Consider the following 14,809-nt stretch of genomic DNA (forward strand, 5'->3'; position numbering starts at 1 on the left):
CCTAAAAATTAGGTTTCTAGAATCAGGTTTGTGAACCAACAGTGGTCACACCATGGTTTTTAAGATTATCTTTGTGTGTTTGTAAAATAAAATGAGTTACTAGTTTGATGTTTAAGTGTTAGTGAAATTTTCCTTGAGACCCAAGTGTGAATCCCTTCCCTCTCACCATTTTTTTCTTGAAACTCTAGTAAATGTCACACCTTATTTTAAAAATAAATGTTGTAAGAGTTTAAGCAAGAATGTGTTATGGCCTAGTGGTTAAAAAGTAGTGTAGCTACTCTTGAGACTCGAGTTTGAGTCCCTTCTCTTTCATTTTTGTTGAATTTCGACAACTTTTGGTCAACTCTCCTTTTTACTGCCCAAAATGAGTTGTCAACACTAAGATTCTTTCCTCCCTTTTCTTCCTCTTTCTTTCCTTGTTTTCTCCTCTTTTCACTCCTTTTGTTCACTCCCTTTCCTTTATTCTCCTTTATATCCCTCACATTCTTTCTTTTCCCCTTTGACTAGTTATGCCACCCCTTTTACCAAAAAAAAGCCATCAACTTTCTTTTTTTTTCTTTTGTCATATTTTCTTTCCAAAACCACCATTTGTGTCGACCCTTTTTCTCTAACTCCTCCACCACTTTTACCATCATATTTTTTTCTTATTTTTACCCCACCTTAACCACCATTAGCCACCACCGCACCACTTTAACCACCATTCTGCCACCTCCTCTTCCCCTTCTTCCTTCCTTCTCCACCGTCGTCGCACCACGTTGTTACCGCCACTGTCACCACCTTTTTTTCTTCCTTTTTCCTCCTTTCTTCATCTCTTTTGTTATAGCCGAAGCTTTCATTCTTTCTTCCATTTTTTTTCAATTTGTTAAATAATATTCATACCCATCTTTCTTTATTTTGATTTCTCCATAGCCATTATTCTTTCATCTTCTCGAGATTTTCGTTGAATTGTAAATTCCGATCTAGCCTGGTATAAAGTAAGTAATGACTAGTTAGTCTAATCATTATTCTTACTTTTCTTTATTAAAGGCTGAATCTAATATATATATGTATATATTGTTGTTCGATTGAAGGTGAGAATCCGAATAATTTGGTTTTTCTTTAGCACTAATGAAATAATTGGATCTCCATTCAAAAAGGGTGGTTAAGTAAGTTCTCATCCGATTTTCATAAGGGAATTTTATTGGACTATGGCTGAAACTAACATGTGTATTTGGTGTTAGTACCTTTTTGCTATAATCAGATCGAGACAAGATTTAGATAGATCTAAAGTGTAGGAATGTGAAGGAGTAGACTTTGTATCGTGGACTTTCATTCAAGGTGTGAGTTTTAATCAATTAGAATTGTGGATATTTTAGTCCATAAAGATTATATGTATATGATTAGTTACATCTTTGCCAAACTTATGATTAAATGAAAACATAAAGTATTCTAGGTGAATAACAAATCCCTTATTAAGGATTTTCTACAAGTAAGTACCTCGATCTAAGAAATCTGTACTGCCAAAAATGAGTGTAATGTCATTGCATGATTCAATAATGTTTCGTATGTATTGTAATGCTACAACATGCTATTGATCTAATATTTATATTGAAAGTATGATAAATCATGATCATTTAGACTAATAAATATGATTACATGTTTAAGACATGCCACTGATTCTATAAAAAATCGATTACATGATAAAATCATGATCAATGAGACTCAAATACTGGTCGCATGATAATTCATGCCTACTATTTCCACCACTGATTGCATGTTTTATTCATGCCTATTGTACTACTCTATTATTGTTAAAAACATGTCATACTGCATTGGGGTTGAAACGATTATATAAGGAGGAAGTACTAGCAGTTTATTTGCATTACTAGTGGCTTGTTCACAATACCGACAGCTTGTCTGCAATATTGATAATTTATCTACATTAGTGGTGGCTTGTCCACAAACTGGTGTGTTATTGGATGGATGAGTTCTAGGGAACTCTTATTATGGTGTGTAGCGGAGTTGGATAGGAACCTCCCTAAAAATACTACATTGACATGTTCATGCATACTGAAATTTGTGATTTTGTACTGTTTTAAAATTATTTCTTGTTGGTTGGCTTGACTATTGATTTTTTTACTATTTATTATTGTATATTTGAGTTAAGACTCATACTGAGCTTATTAGCTCACTCTTTAGTTTTTCTGACTTATTTTCAGATAACCATCGAGATTAGGACTTGGATGACCTTTGAAAGAGTGATTGGATGTTTTACTATTAAAGTACTTTAAAACTTATTTCTATTACTTGTTTTTGGGACTGTATTAATTTTATTTTGGACTGTGACATGAGACTTTATTTTTGGGATTATTAATTTGATTGCATGACATTAGAGTTTTAAAACTGTTTAAATTGATTTTTTAAAATGTTTACGCATAAAACTCGATTTTTAAAACAAAATCTGTCAAGAATACATTTCTGCTGCAATACTAAAAAACGAGGTTTTTAGTAAAATCCAAATTGTTTTGAAAATCAATTAAATTTTTACTAATGAAATACTAACTCTAACGATTTTAATAAAAAACTATCGTGTTTTTGCGAAATTAAAATGAATACTCGATTTCACTAAAGTTTTAACAAATAAGCCAAAGGTTTTAAAATACGTTTGAAATTACGAGAGTTTAATGTAGACCATTTTCACGGTTAATGTAGCCCTCATAATTCGACCATAACGTCTAGGCTGAGTTTGGGAGGTTACAGTTTAAATCGAAATGAACTAATTGGATAGAAATGAGAAAATGGGAAACATTCAGGAATGATTATGGTTTTCTCTAAAATGGTAAAATGGAATAATTTGGAAATGAATGTATGTTTCTCAAAATGGAAATGAAAATGAAAATGAAAATGAAAATGAAAATGAGATACTTCATTGACAAGTTTATATGGATTGCTAAGAAATGATCAGAAGAATGAATTTATGTTTTTGAGCTATTTTAATGCCCGAAAATAAAAATAAACCATTCAGTCATAGTTAACATGTTGAGTGGTGAAATATTAAACATATTTTCTCAAAATTTTACTAGGTGTAAAATCGTCATAATTTTACCGGAAGTAAAATTTGGATGAGAAAATTAGTTAATATAAATATATTGAAGTTTATTTTGAAAAATAGAAAAACAAAATCGGGTTGGATAAAATTATAAAGTACTGGGTCGAAAAGTCTGGGAAGTATTCATAATTGGACTCGATATGAAAGAGGCCCAAAATCCCCTCATGTAACATGAAGGGGGCGCAGACCTAGTAAGAAAACTAGGGTGTGCCGTTTACCATACTTCCACTCTAAGTAGGAAGTTGTTCTTCTATTTGAAATAAACCACTACAACTCAAAAAGGGTTCTACTTTTTCTTCTAATAAATAGAAGACACCAATAGAGCTATTAAAAAAACTTTGAGAGATTGTTACTCTGCCAAAAATAGAAAGGATTTATTCTCAACTATTAAATGTATTTTTTCAGAATAACAATTCTACCAGTTTCTATTAAAGTATAGGGAATTTTCGTTTTCACCCTAAAAAGAAAAGAAAACTTTTTCTAGTTCTATGTTTTGATTCAATTGATTCGAGCTTACAGTCGAAGTAGTTCGTGGTACGAAAATAGTAGAGAAGATAATTTGGTTGAAAGCTGGAAAACATCAAGGATCCTCTTATTTGAAAACATAGGTACGATTTCAATCTAAGGTTTATCGTTATAAATATCACAAACCGGGCCAATTTTCAAAATTTTAATTTTTCGCTATGTAAGAAAACTATTTTCAAACTGGATTTTTTCCAACAAAATCAACACAAAAATAGAAACAAGCTAGTAAAGAGATTGAAATAGAACAAAAAGGAAACAACATCAAAGCACAATAGCAAAACGTCCCAAAAAAGCAAGAAAATTACTGTAATACCCAATTTTAGCCCGGGCTCACAATAATAAAATAAAGTCTAAGTCCAGTACAAAATTATATCATTTGGCCCGATCGGAATGGTCCATTACTTGAAAAGGTAGAAGGTCCATCTACAAGCTTATGAAAACATAATCTTCAAGGATGTGCAATCTTAAATATGATATATGTAATCTTGATATGATATGCAATCTTAGAAGATGTGATTTTGTACTCTTAGAGATTTAATTTGTAGATACCCTTTAATCTTAGCCGTTGATGTAATTGATCTGTACCGTTGGATTTGGGGAGGCTCAACTATAAATAGAGACCTCTCCCTTCATTGTAGAGGACGGAATTTGGGAGTAATAATAATTCTTAAGAGTATTCCCTCAAATTTCTCTTTCTCTTGCGTTTTTATTTTCTTTGGCGTGTTCAATAGGGTCCTTTCGACTTTATTTATTTGCGGATTTAGGCCGAGAATTTACGTCAAAACTCGATTTAGTCTTTTTTTATTTATTATGGGGTTGATGCTAAAGAATTGAGCTTGGTTCCTAATTTAGTACTCCCTTATAAGTTCAAAATGCCTGAGTTTGAGAAGTACAATGGAACTAGTAGCCCCGAAGCTCATATAACTATGTTTTGTAGGCGGATGATTGGGTATGTTAATAATGACCAGCTACTGATACATTGTTTCCAGGATAGCCTCACAGGGACAGCGTCCAAATGGTACAATCAATTAAGTCGTGCCAAGATTAATTCATGGAAAGATTTAGCACAGGCATTCATAAAGCAGTACAATCATGTAACTGACATGGTACCTGATAGAATCACTCTACAAAACATGGAAAAGAAGCCTAGTAAAAGTTTTAGGCAATACGCACAGAGGTGGAGGGAGGTCGCCGTCCAAGTTCAGCCACCGCTCTTGGAAAGGGAAATGACAATGCTATTCATATATACATTGAAAGCTCCGTTCATCACACATATGTTAGGGAGTGCCACAAAAAGATTTTCTAACATAATCATGAATGGTGAAATGATTGAAAGCGCCATAAGGAGCGGAAAGATTGATGCTGGAGGAAATAATAGAAGGCAAGCCTCAAAAGAAAAAGAAAATGAGGTGAACAGCGTGAATATGTACAACAAATCGATTGCTAATCAGCAGGGTTCATCAAGACAAGAATCATATGTGAAGTAAGGTACTGAAAAACTCCAATTCACGCTAATTCCAATGTCGTACAAGGAGTTGTATCAAAGCTTATTCGATGCGCATGTTGTTTCTCATTTACATGTAAAGCCTCCACAGCCTCCGTATCCTAAATGGTACGACTCAAGTGCACAATGCGATTATCATGCGGGAATGACGGGACACTCAATAGAGAATTGTATTACCTTCAAAAAGCTAGTCGAAAAATTCATCAACATGGGTATTGTCAAGTTGGATGGCTCATTTAATGTAGAAAATTCGCTACCCAATCATGATTGACAATGGGGTGAATGCAATATATGAAGAGATGTTGGGAAGTGTTCACATCAATGACAGATAGGAAGACACAAATGAAAGGGGGACCTTGTTAGATATCCGCCCTTATAAATCTGGGAGTGTTCTAAGTAATTGAACTGCGAAAGAAATCCCTATAGTTTTTAGAGCTTATTTAGAGTAATGTTCAGAACATTTTTGTTGTTTTTAGCCTAAAAATGATAGAACCTTTGAGAAATAGGCTCATGTCTGAACGTCATTATTCTAATAAAATACATCTTTGCATTCATTTTTGAGCCAATATTTTTTCATTCTTTTTGAAATAATTATTCTTTCATTCTTTTGGATTTTCTTCCACATCATTCTTTCATTCATAATTATATTGTACAAATAGTTATTCATAAATACATTCTTTTATATTGGGTCCCTAGATATCAATATCATGAGTGACGCTGCTACAGGCTGAGAATTTCCTTTTGAGCGAGGCATGTGTTTAGAGGGATTTCATGACTTTGAAGATGACATAGATTGTAGCCTATTTCCGGACTTGTTAAAGATGGTAGAACAAGTCGAGAAATGATCTTACCCTACAAAGAATCATTGGGATACATGACTTCTCCTTATATCGGGCATGAAGGTCATTTGGTCGATCTCGCCAAAAGAGTCTGACGGTCATTGATTCATCTTTGTGATCGTCAGTTACTTTACTAAATGAATGGAAGCTGCTTCATATGCCAATGTCACAAAGTCGACAGTTAGCAAATTCATGAAAAATAATATGTCAGTATAGAATGCCAAAAGGATCATATCTGACAATGTACTAAATTTGAACAATGGCACAATATCAAAAGTTTGCAGTCTGTTCATGATTAATGCCATATCGCCCCCAAAAAAAGGATGGCTCAGAAAAAAAACTTTGTCGGGGCAATGCCTTTCTCTTAGGCCCATCGCGGTTTTGCTTATTGAAGACATAATTCTTTCTCTCTGAGTTTTTGGATCCAATTCCGATTGAAGAGGAATGTTCAAAGTTGTCCATCATGGTCAAATGCGCCAAAAGCAAATGATGCAAGTTCACAAAAAAGGTCTGTCCTAGAGAATTCCTTGAGAGGGATCTGGTATTGAAGAAGATCATTCACATACAAAAAGAACTTCATCCCAAGCTGGGAAGGACCTTATGTGGAAGGCCTTATTTGGAAAAGCATCAATTTTAATCAAAAAGGATAACAAGGACATGCCTAATCCTATGAGTTCAGATTCAATCAAAAATATTTCAAAATATATAAAAAAGAGCAAAAAAAGGAAAGAAAATGGAGAGGCCAAGGTGAAAACCCGCAAAGGGCGCATTGAGACCAAAGGGGATTTGAGTTGAAAACCCGAAAAGGGCGGCTCAAATATTGATCAGAATGGGGCATGAGGTGATCAGAGCAGTTCAAATTTTGATCAGATTGGGGTATATGATGATCTTGAAGCAACAGGAAAGGGTAGACAACATCTTGGGACATCGACAGAGTACTGTAGATCTCCTAAACACATGTCAAACTCAAAAATTTTATACAGAGAAGCTCAAGCTGCGATATCTGGGGCACTCAATTTTTTATATTATTGAATCTGTTGTTCTTGGAATACTTCATTCTTTTTCAAGATACATATTCCCAATCAATTTCTTTGTTTACTATTTTTGATAATCTATTCCTTTTGAGCTATGCTCAGAACCAATTGTATTCTCATCCATTGTTATGACCTTTTTGCAAGCATGTTGCATTGGAATAATAATTAATGGACTAATAAAACTTTCACAATAGAGGTTTTGCATATTACTCTAGAAGTTTCTAAATAATACAGGAGCCTGAAACAGGACAATTGTTTAGAACATACCAAGTTTAAAGGTTGAAATGTCTAAGAAGGAAAAGTCTAAATTAAGACTATCCTATCGGATTTTGTTGTCCAAACATTGATTGAACAAAATGATAAGATGTCGTGTTAGTGACAAGACTTCAATGAACAAATAAGTAATGATCACCGAGTGATAAGAAGAGGTTTTCTCGGAGAAGAGAATCTTGCATTTATGCATAGGCATTTGGTATGACACCCTGTGAATGGTGTAAAGGACCAAAGAATTTCACATTCTATATCCTTAAATTGTATAGCAAATGATTGAGAAAAGGTTAGATCTTTCTGCCCTTGGGTATCAGTGGGAGGAAGATGGTACGAATTTTATGTCCTAGTGGATTGAATCTGGAGGATTACAGTGGGGGCAATCTGTGAGTATTTCTTTGGAAATACAAGTCGAATAAAATGGCATTCTGACGCGTCGATGTTAAAGCCTTAATGAACAGCGAGCAATGACAACCTAAGCATTAAAAAGGATCATTCTCAAAAAAAAAAACTTTGCATTCATGCAAACATCATTCATACACGTCTAGTTAGGAGCATTTGATTCATTCTAATCATGACATCCTAATCTCTAGGCATAATTAGGTTCATAAAATGCATTATACAGGTCATATTCCTCAGAGAACAGATCATTCAAGATAGTAGATCTTGCCTTCCTGTACCGGCAATAGAGCAGATCAAAGACACCAGCTTTGTCTCCCTAGGTTGCAGCGGAGCAGGTTGAAAATAACAGATCTTGCCTTCCTGTACTGATAGCGAAACAGATTGAAGGCACCAGTCTTGCCTCCCTAGGTTGCAGTGGAGTAGACTGAAGATAGCAGATCTTGCCTTCCTATACTTACAGTGAAGCAGATCGAAGACACCAGTCTTGCCTCCCTAGGTTGCAGTGGAGCAGACTGAAGATAGCAGATCTTGCCTTCCTGTACCGACAGCGAAGCAGATCAAGGACACCAGCCTTGCCTCCTTGGGTTGCAGCGGAGCAGGTTGAAAATAGCAGATCTTGCCTTCCTGTACTGACAGCGAAGCAGATCGAAGACACCAGTCTTGCCTCCCTAGGTTGCAGTGGAGTAAATTGAAGATGGCAGATCTTGCCTTCCTGTACTGGCATCGAAGCAGATTAAAGATACCAGCCTTGCCTCCCTGGATTGCAGCGGAGCAGGTTGAAAATAGTAGATCTTGCCTTCCTATACTGACAGTGAAGCAGATTGAAGACGCTAGTCTTGCCTCCCTAGGTTGCAGTGGAACAGACTGAAGATAGCAGATCTTACCTTTCTGTACCGGCAGCGAAGCAGATCGAAAACTCCGGTCTTGTCTCCCTGAGCAGCAGTGGAGTAGGTTGAAAATAGCAGATCTTGCCTTCCTGTACTGGCAGTGAAGCAGATTGAAGACATCAGTCTTATTGCCTTGACGTTGCAATGAAAAAGATTGAAGCCACAACAACGAATCTTATTTCCCTGGCGTTGTAGCGGAGCATATTGAAGCCATGACGATGAATCTTATCTTCCTGGCGTTAAGGCTTGGATTAGCTGAAGGAGCGGATTAAAGCTGAAGGCAGCGAATCCTATCTCTTTGGCATTCCAGTGGAGCAGATTGAAGCCACGATGACGAATCTTATCTTCTTGGCGTTAAGGTTTGGATTAGCTGAAGTGGAGTTGATTAAAGCTGAGGGCAACGAATCCTATCTCTTTGGCATTGCAGTGGAGCAGACTGAGTAAGAAAGTCTTATCCCCCTAAAATTGTAGTGGAGCAGACTGAATGAACAAATCCTATCTCCCTAAAGTTGTAGTGGAGTGGATTAGAATGATAGATTTTATCTCGCTGAGATTGTGGTAGAGCAGATCACATCAAATTCATCTTTAAGTGACAGCAAATCAAGTTGAAGCTATAAGTCTTATCTCCCTGAAGTTGCAGTGGAGTAGATTGAAGCACTAGTTCCTATACCTTTGAAGATGCAGTAGGATGGAATGTGACTGCTTGAAGAATAAGAGCACCAAGCTCCAGCGTGACCGGGAAAAAATTGGCCATTTCTAAAGTCTTTGCTCTGTTCCTGTTACACGACAACGTGCAAAGAGGGGCAGCTATAATACCCAATTTTAGCATGGGCTCACAATAATAAAATAAAGTCTAAGTCCAGTACAAAATTATATCATTTGGCCCGATCGAAATGGTCATTTACTTGAAAATGTAGAAGGTTCATCTACAAGCTTATGGAAACATAATCTTCAAGGATATGCAATCTTAGATATGATATATGCAATCTTAGATATGATATGCAATCTTAGAAGATGTGATTTTGTAATCTTAGAGATTTAATTTGTAGATACCCTTTAATCTTAGCAGTTGATGTAATTGATCTGTACCGTTAGATTTGGGGAGGCTCAACTATAAATAGAGGCCTCTCCCTTCAATTTAGAGGACGGAAGTTGGAAGTAATAATAATTCTTAAGAGTATTCCCTCAAATTTCTCTTTCTCTTGCGTTTTTATTTTCTTTGACGTGTTCAATAGGGTCCTTTCGACTTCATTTATTTGCGAATTTAGGCCTTGAATTTAAGTCAAAGCTCAATTTAGTCTTTTATTTATTTATTTATTATTTATTTTTATTAAATTTGATTTTCTTGTTATTAAGTTATTATTATTACTATATATACACATACGCATATTGTTTTACAATAATATATATACATACATTTGTTTAAAAAAAAACTTTCATAAACACATGCACATATTATATATATATTATTATAATTCTATTTGCATAACTTTTATATACATATATATATTTACATTTTATATACATATACATTTTTTATTTCCTAACTTTTATATGCATATATATACACTTTTATATTTTTTTACTTTGATAAATATGTATATACGTATGTTTTCTTATATTATTCTTCATAATTTTTATATATATATTTCTAAATTAATTAATTTCAATATATGTAATTATTATTATTATTTGTTTTTATATATATGTAATTATCTTTCTTATAATCTATATATATGTAGATAATTTTTTTTATATATGTACATGTATATATTTATATATTTTTACTAATGAAATACTAACTCTAACGATTTTAATAAAAAACTATCGTGTTTTTGCGAAATTAAAATGAATACTCGATTTCACTAAAGTTTTAACAAATAAGCCAAAGGTTTTAAAATACGTTTGAAATTACGAGAGTTTAATTTAGACCATTTTCATGGTTAATGTAGCCCTCATAATTCGACCATAACGTCTAGGCTGAGTTTGGGAGGTTACAGTTTAAATCGAAATGAACGAATTGGATAGAATGGGGAAATGGAAAACATTCAGGAATGATTATGGTTTTCTCCAAAATGGTAAAATGGAATAATTTGGAAATGAATGTATGTTTCTCAAAATGGAAATGAAAATGAAAATGAAAATGAAAATGAGAAATACTTCATTTACAAGTTTATATGGATTGCTAAGAAATGATAAGAAGAATGAGTTTATGTTTTTGAGCTATTTTAATGCCCAAAAATAAAAATAAACCATTCAGTCATAGTTAACATGTTGAGTGGTGAAATATTAAACATATTTTCTCAAAATTTTACTAGGTGTAAAATTGTCATAATTTTATCGGAAGTAAAATTTGGATGGAAAATTAGTTAATATAAATATATTGAAGTTTATTTTGAAAAATAGAAAAACAAAATCGGGTTGGATAAAATTATAAAGTACTGGGTCGAAAAGTCTGGGAAGTATTCATAATTGGACCCGATATGAAAGGGGCCCAAAATCCCCTCATGGAATATGAAGAGGGCGCAGACCTAGTAAGAAAACTAGGATGTGCCGTTTACCATACTTCCACTCTAAGTAGGAAGTTGTTCTTCTATTTGAAATAAACCACTACAACTCAAAAAGGGTTCTACTTTTTCTTCTAATAAATAGAAGACACCAATAGAGCTATTAAAAAAACTTTAAGAGATTGTTACTCTGCCAAAAATAGAAAGGATTTATTCTCAACTATTAAATGTATTTTTTCAGAATAACAATTCTACCAGTTTCTATTAAAGTAGAGGGAATTTTCGTTTTCACCCTAAAAAGAAAAGAAAACTTTTTCTAGTTCTATGTTTTAATTCAATTGATTCGAGCTCACAGTCGAAGTAGTTCGTGGTACGAAAATAGTAGAGAAGATAATTTGGTTGAAAGCTGGAAAACATCAAGGATCCTCTTATTTGAAAACATAGGTACGATTTCAATCTAAGGTTTATCGTTATAAATATCACAAACCGGGCCAAATTTCAAAATTTTAATTTTTCGCTATGTAAGGAAACTATTTTCAAACTGGATTTTTTTCCAACAAAATCAACACAAAAATAGAAACAAGCTAGTAAAGAGATTGCAATAGAACAAAAAGGAAACAACATCAAAACACAATAGAAAAACGTCCCTAAAAAGCAAGAAAATTACTGTAATACTCAATTTTAGCCCGGGCTCACAATAATAAAATAAAGTCTAAGTCCAGTACAAAATTATATCATTTGGCCCGATCGGAATAGTCAATTACTTGAAAAGGTAGAAGGTCCATCTACAAGCTTATGAAAACATAATCTTCAAGGATGTGCAATCTTAGATATGATATATGCAATCTTAGAAGATGTGATTATGTACTTTTAGAGATTTAATTTGTAGATACCCTTTAATTTTAGCCGTTGATGTAATTGATCTGTACCGTTGGATTTGGGGAGACTCAACTATAAATAGAGGCCTCTCCCTTCATTGTAGAGGACAAAAGTTGGGAGTAATAATAATTCTTAAGAGTATTCCCTCAAATTTCTCTTTCTCTTGCATGTTTATTTTCTTTGGCGTGTTCAATAGGGTCCTTTCGACTTTATTTATTTGCGGATTTAGGCCGAGAATTTACGTCAAAACTCGATTTAGTCTTTTATTTATTTATTTATTATTTATTTTTATTAAATTTGATTTTCTTGTTATTAAGTTATTATTATTACTATATATATACATACACATATTGTTTTACAATAATATATATACATACATTTGTTTAAAAAAAAACTTTCATAAACACATGCACATATTATATATATTTTATTATAATTCTATTTGCATAACTTTTATATGCATATATATTTACATTTTATATACATATACATTTTTTATTTCCTAACTTTTATATGCATATATATACACTTTTATATTTTTGTACTTTACTAAATATGTATATACGTATGTTTTCTTATATTATTCTTCATAATTTTATATATATATATTTCTAAATTAATTAATTTTAATATATGTAATTATTATTTGTTTTTATATATATGTAATTATCTTTTTTTATAATATATATATGTAGATAATTTTTTTATATATGTACATGTATATATTTATATATTTTTTCTAATGAATATTTTTTATATTTATATATATACATATATATATCTATGTTTTTTTATTTTCGAAAATGCTTAAATACATACTTATATTTTTAATGCATATTTTATAATTTATATGTATATATTTATATATTTTATCTTTATTGTATTATGTATTTTGTTTGTATAAATTTATAATCCAAAATTTTATATGTAAATCATATGTATGTCTTTTATTCTTCATAATTTCAATGTATATATTTTGTATTTTTTTATTTTTTATTTCCTTCATTTGTTTATTGATTTATGTTTTCATTTATATTTTGTTCATTTATTTGATACTTTGCATGTAATGGATTATTATTTTTTTGTATATTAATTTCGTTTATTTATTTGTTTATCTTATTTCCATGCCATTTTTGTATTTGTTATCGTGACATTTATACATTCTTTCAATATAACATTACGTCATCTTTTTACTCGAATTTAAAAATGGAAAATTTTCAAAATAGAGATAATACTCGTATTTAGGATTTTCAAGAAAATTGAGCCCTAACGTATTGGGTTCCAATTTTCTTCGTTAAATCTAATAATCGAGAATTGCTCTTTAATCAAACAAAATAAAACTTGTCATCGGGAATTTAATATGTTGTGTCCTAACGTATTGGATGTGACACGTTGATTTTTCGAGATAAAGATTTTTTTTAAAAAAATAAAGGAAATATTGAATGTTTGGGATTTTAAGAAATCGTGGCCTAACGTATTGGGCTACGAATTCTTCATAAATTTTGAACAACTAAATATTTTCTTAAATTTTATTATACGAGTTTTTTTGGACTAACTCATCTTGAAGAGAATAAAATGTTGTGCCCTAACGCATTGGGTGTGATATTTTTTTTTTCAAAATGAGAAAGTCTTAATAAATAATTTAATTTAACTAAGGATAGTATTTATTAACTCTCGACATTAAGACACGAATTAATCAACTTGGTACCAAATTTTGGGCGTTACGAGGGTGCTAATCCTTCCTCGTACGTAACTGACTCCCGAACCTATTCTTCTAAAACTCGTAGACCAAAGTTATTTTAGGTGATCCAGTCACGCCTCAATAAAAGATTAGTGGCGACTCCTGTTTTCATCGACAACTAAATTTTTTGTTTTTTTTTCAAAAATAAAAATGGTTTTGACAATGACTTTTAAATAGCAACAAAATAACGCCGAAAGAGTGACAACCTACAAAATATAATTAACCAACCAAAATATCTATATATATACCAACCAATCAACATGTTTAATTTTTTAACAAGCTATAAATTATAAGCTAAATTAAATTGTCAACAATTAGGAAGGTAACCTAGAAAGTAATCGAAGAGTCTTCGTTCTCATCGTAATCATCATTCTTACCATCTATTCCTAATATGAAATAAGAATAAATAGTTAGATAACCAAATTGATGAAATGTTATAAAATTACAACAATAAAACAAGAATAATAATTATCCATTGAAAATTATTTAGCTTGCATCCAATCATCAAAGCAAATAATAGCTTCAACTTGTTTTTGGTTTAAGTGAACTCTTCAAAGGTGTGATAGCTTTTTTTTCCCATGCTAAAAGTCGACTCAGTAGCTACAATCAATATTGGAATTGCCAAAAGATTACGAGCCAATAATGAAAGCTCATGATATTGAATTAATTTTTTGCTCAAATAATCCAAAACATCTATTTTACTATTGAACTTAAGCTTTGGTTCCTTTAAATAAAGGTCCAACTGTGACTTTTCACTATTAATACTGGATTCACTTAAGTATCGTTTATAATCATCACTCTCATCATAATCTCCTCCCAAATAAGCCTTATTAGAATTGGATTGATGAAAGTTAGAATCAACAGGACCATTATTTGAAACATTGGAACCCCTGACCAAAGAGGAAGATGTGGATTTGAAGTCCTTAACATACTTATCAAATAAGAGTTTAAAATTGCTAAGAATTATTTGCACAAAGTTTGAAGCATGAGTACCATAGATTGTAGTAAAGTAATATTACACATAATATAACTTATAATGAGGATCTAAAATTGTAGCACATGACAATATCAAAGCATACGTAACCCAATATTTATTAAATTTCTCTTGCATTTTTTTAACCATTGGAGTTAAAAAA

The sequence above is a fragment of the Gossypium hirsutum genome, chromosome D01 (assembly GCF_007990345.1).
Source record: "Gossypium hirsutum isolate 1008001.06 chromosome D01, Gossypium_hirsutum_v2.1, whole genome shotgun sequence".
NCBI lineage: Eukaryota > Viridiplantae > Streptophyta > Magnoliopsida > Malvales > Malvaceae > Gossypium > Gossypium hirsutum.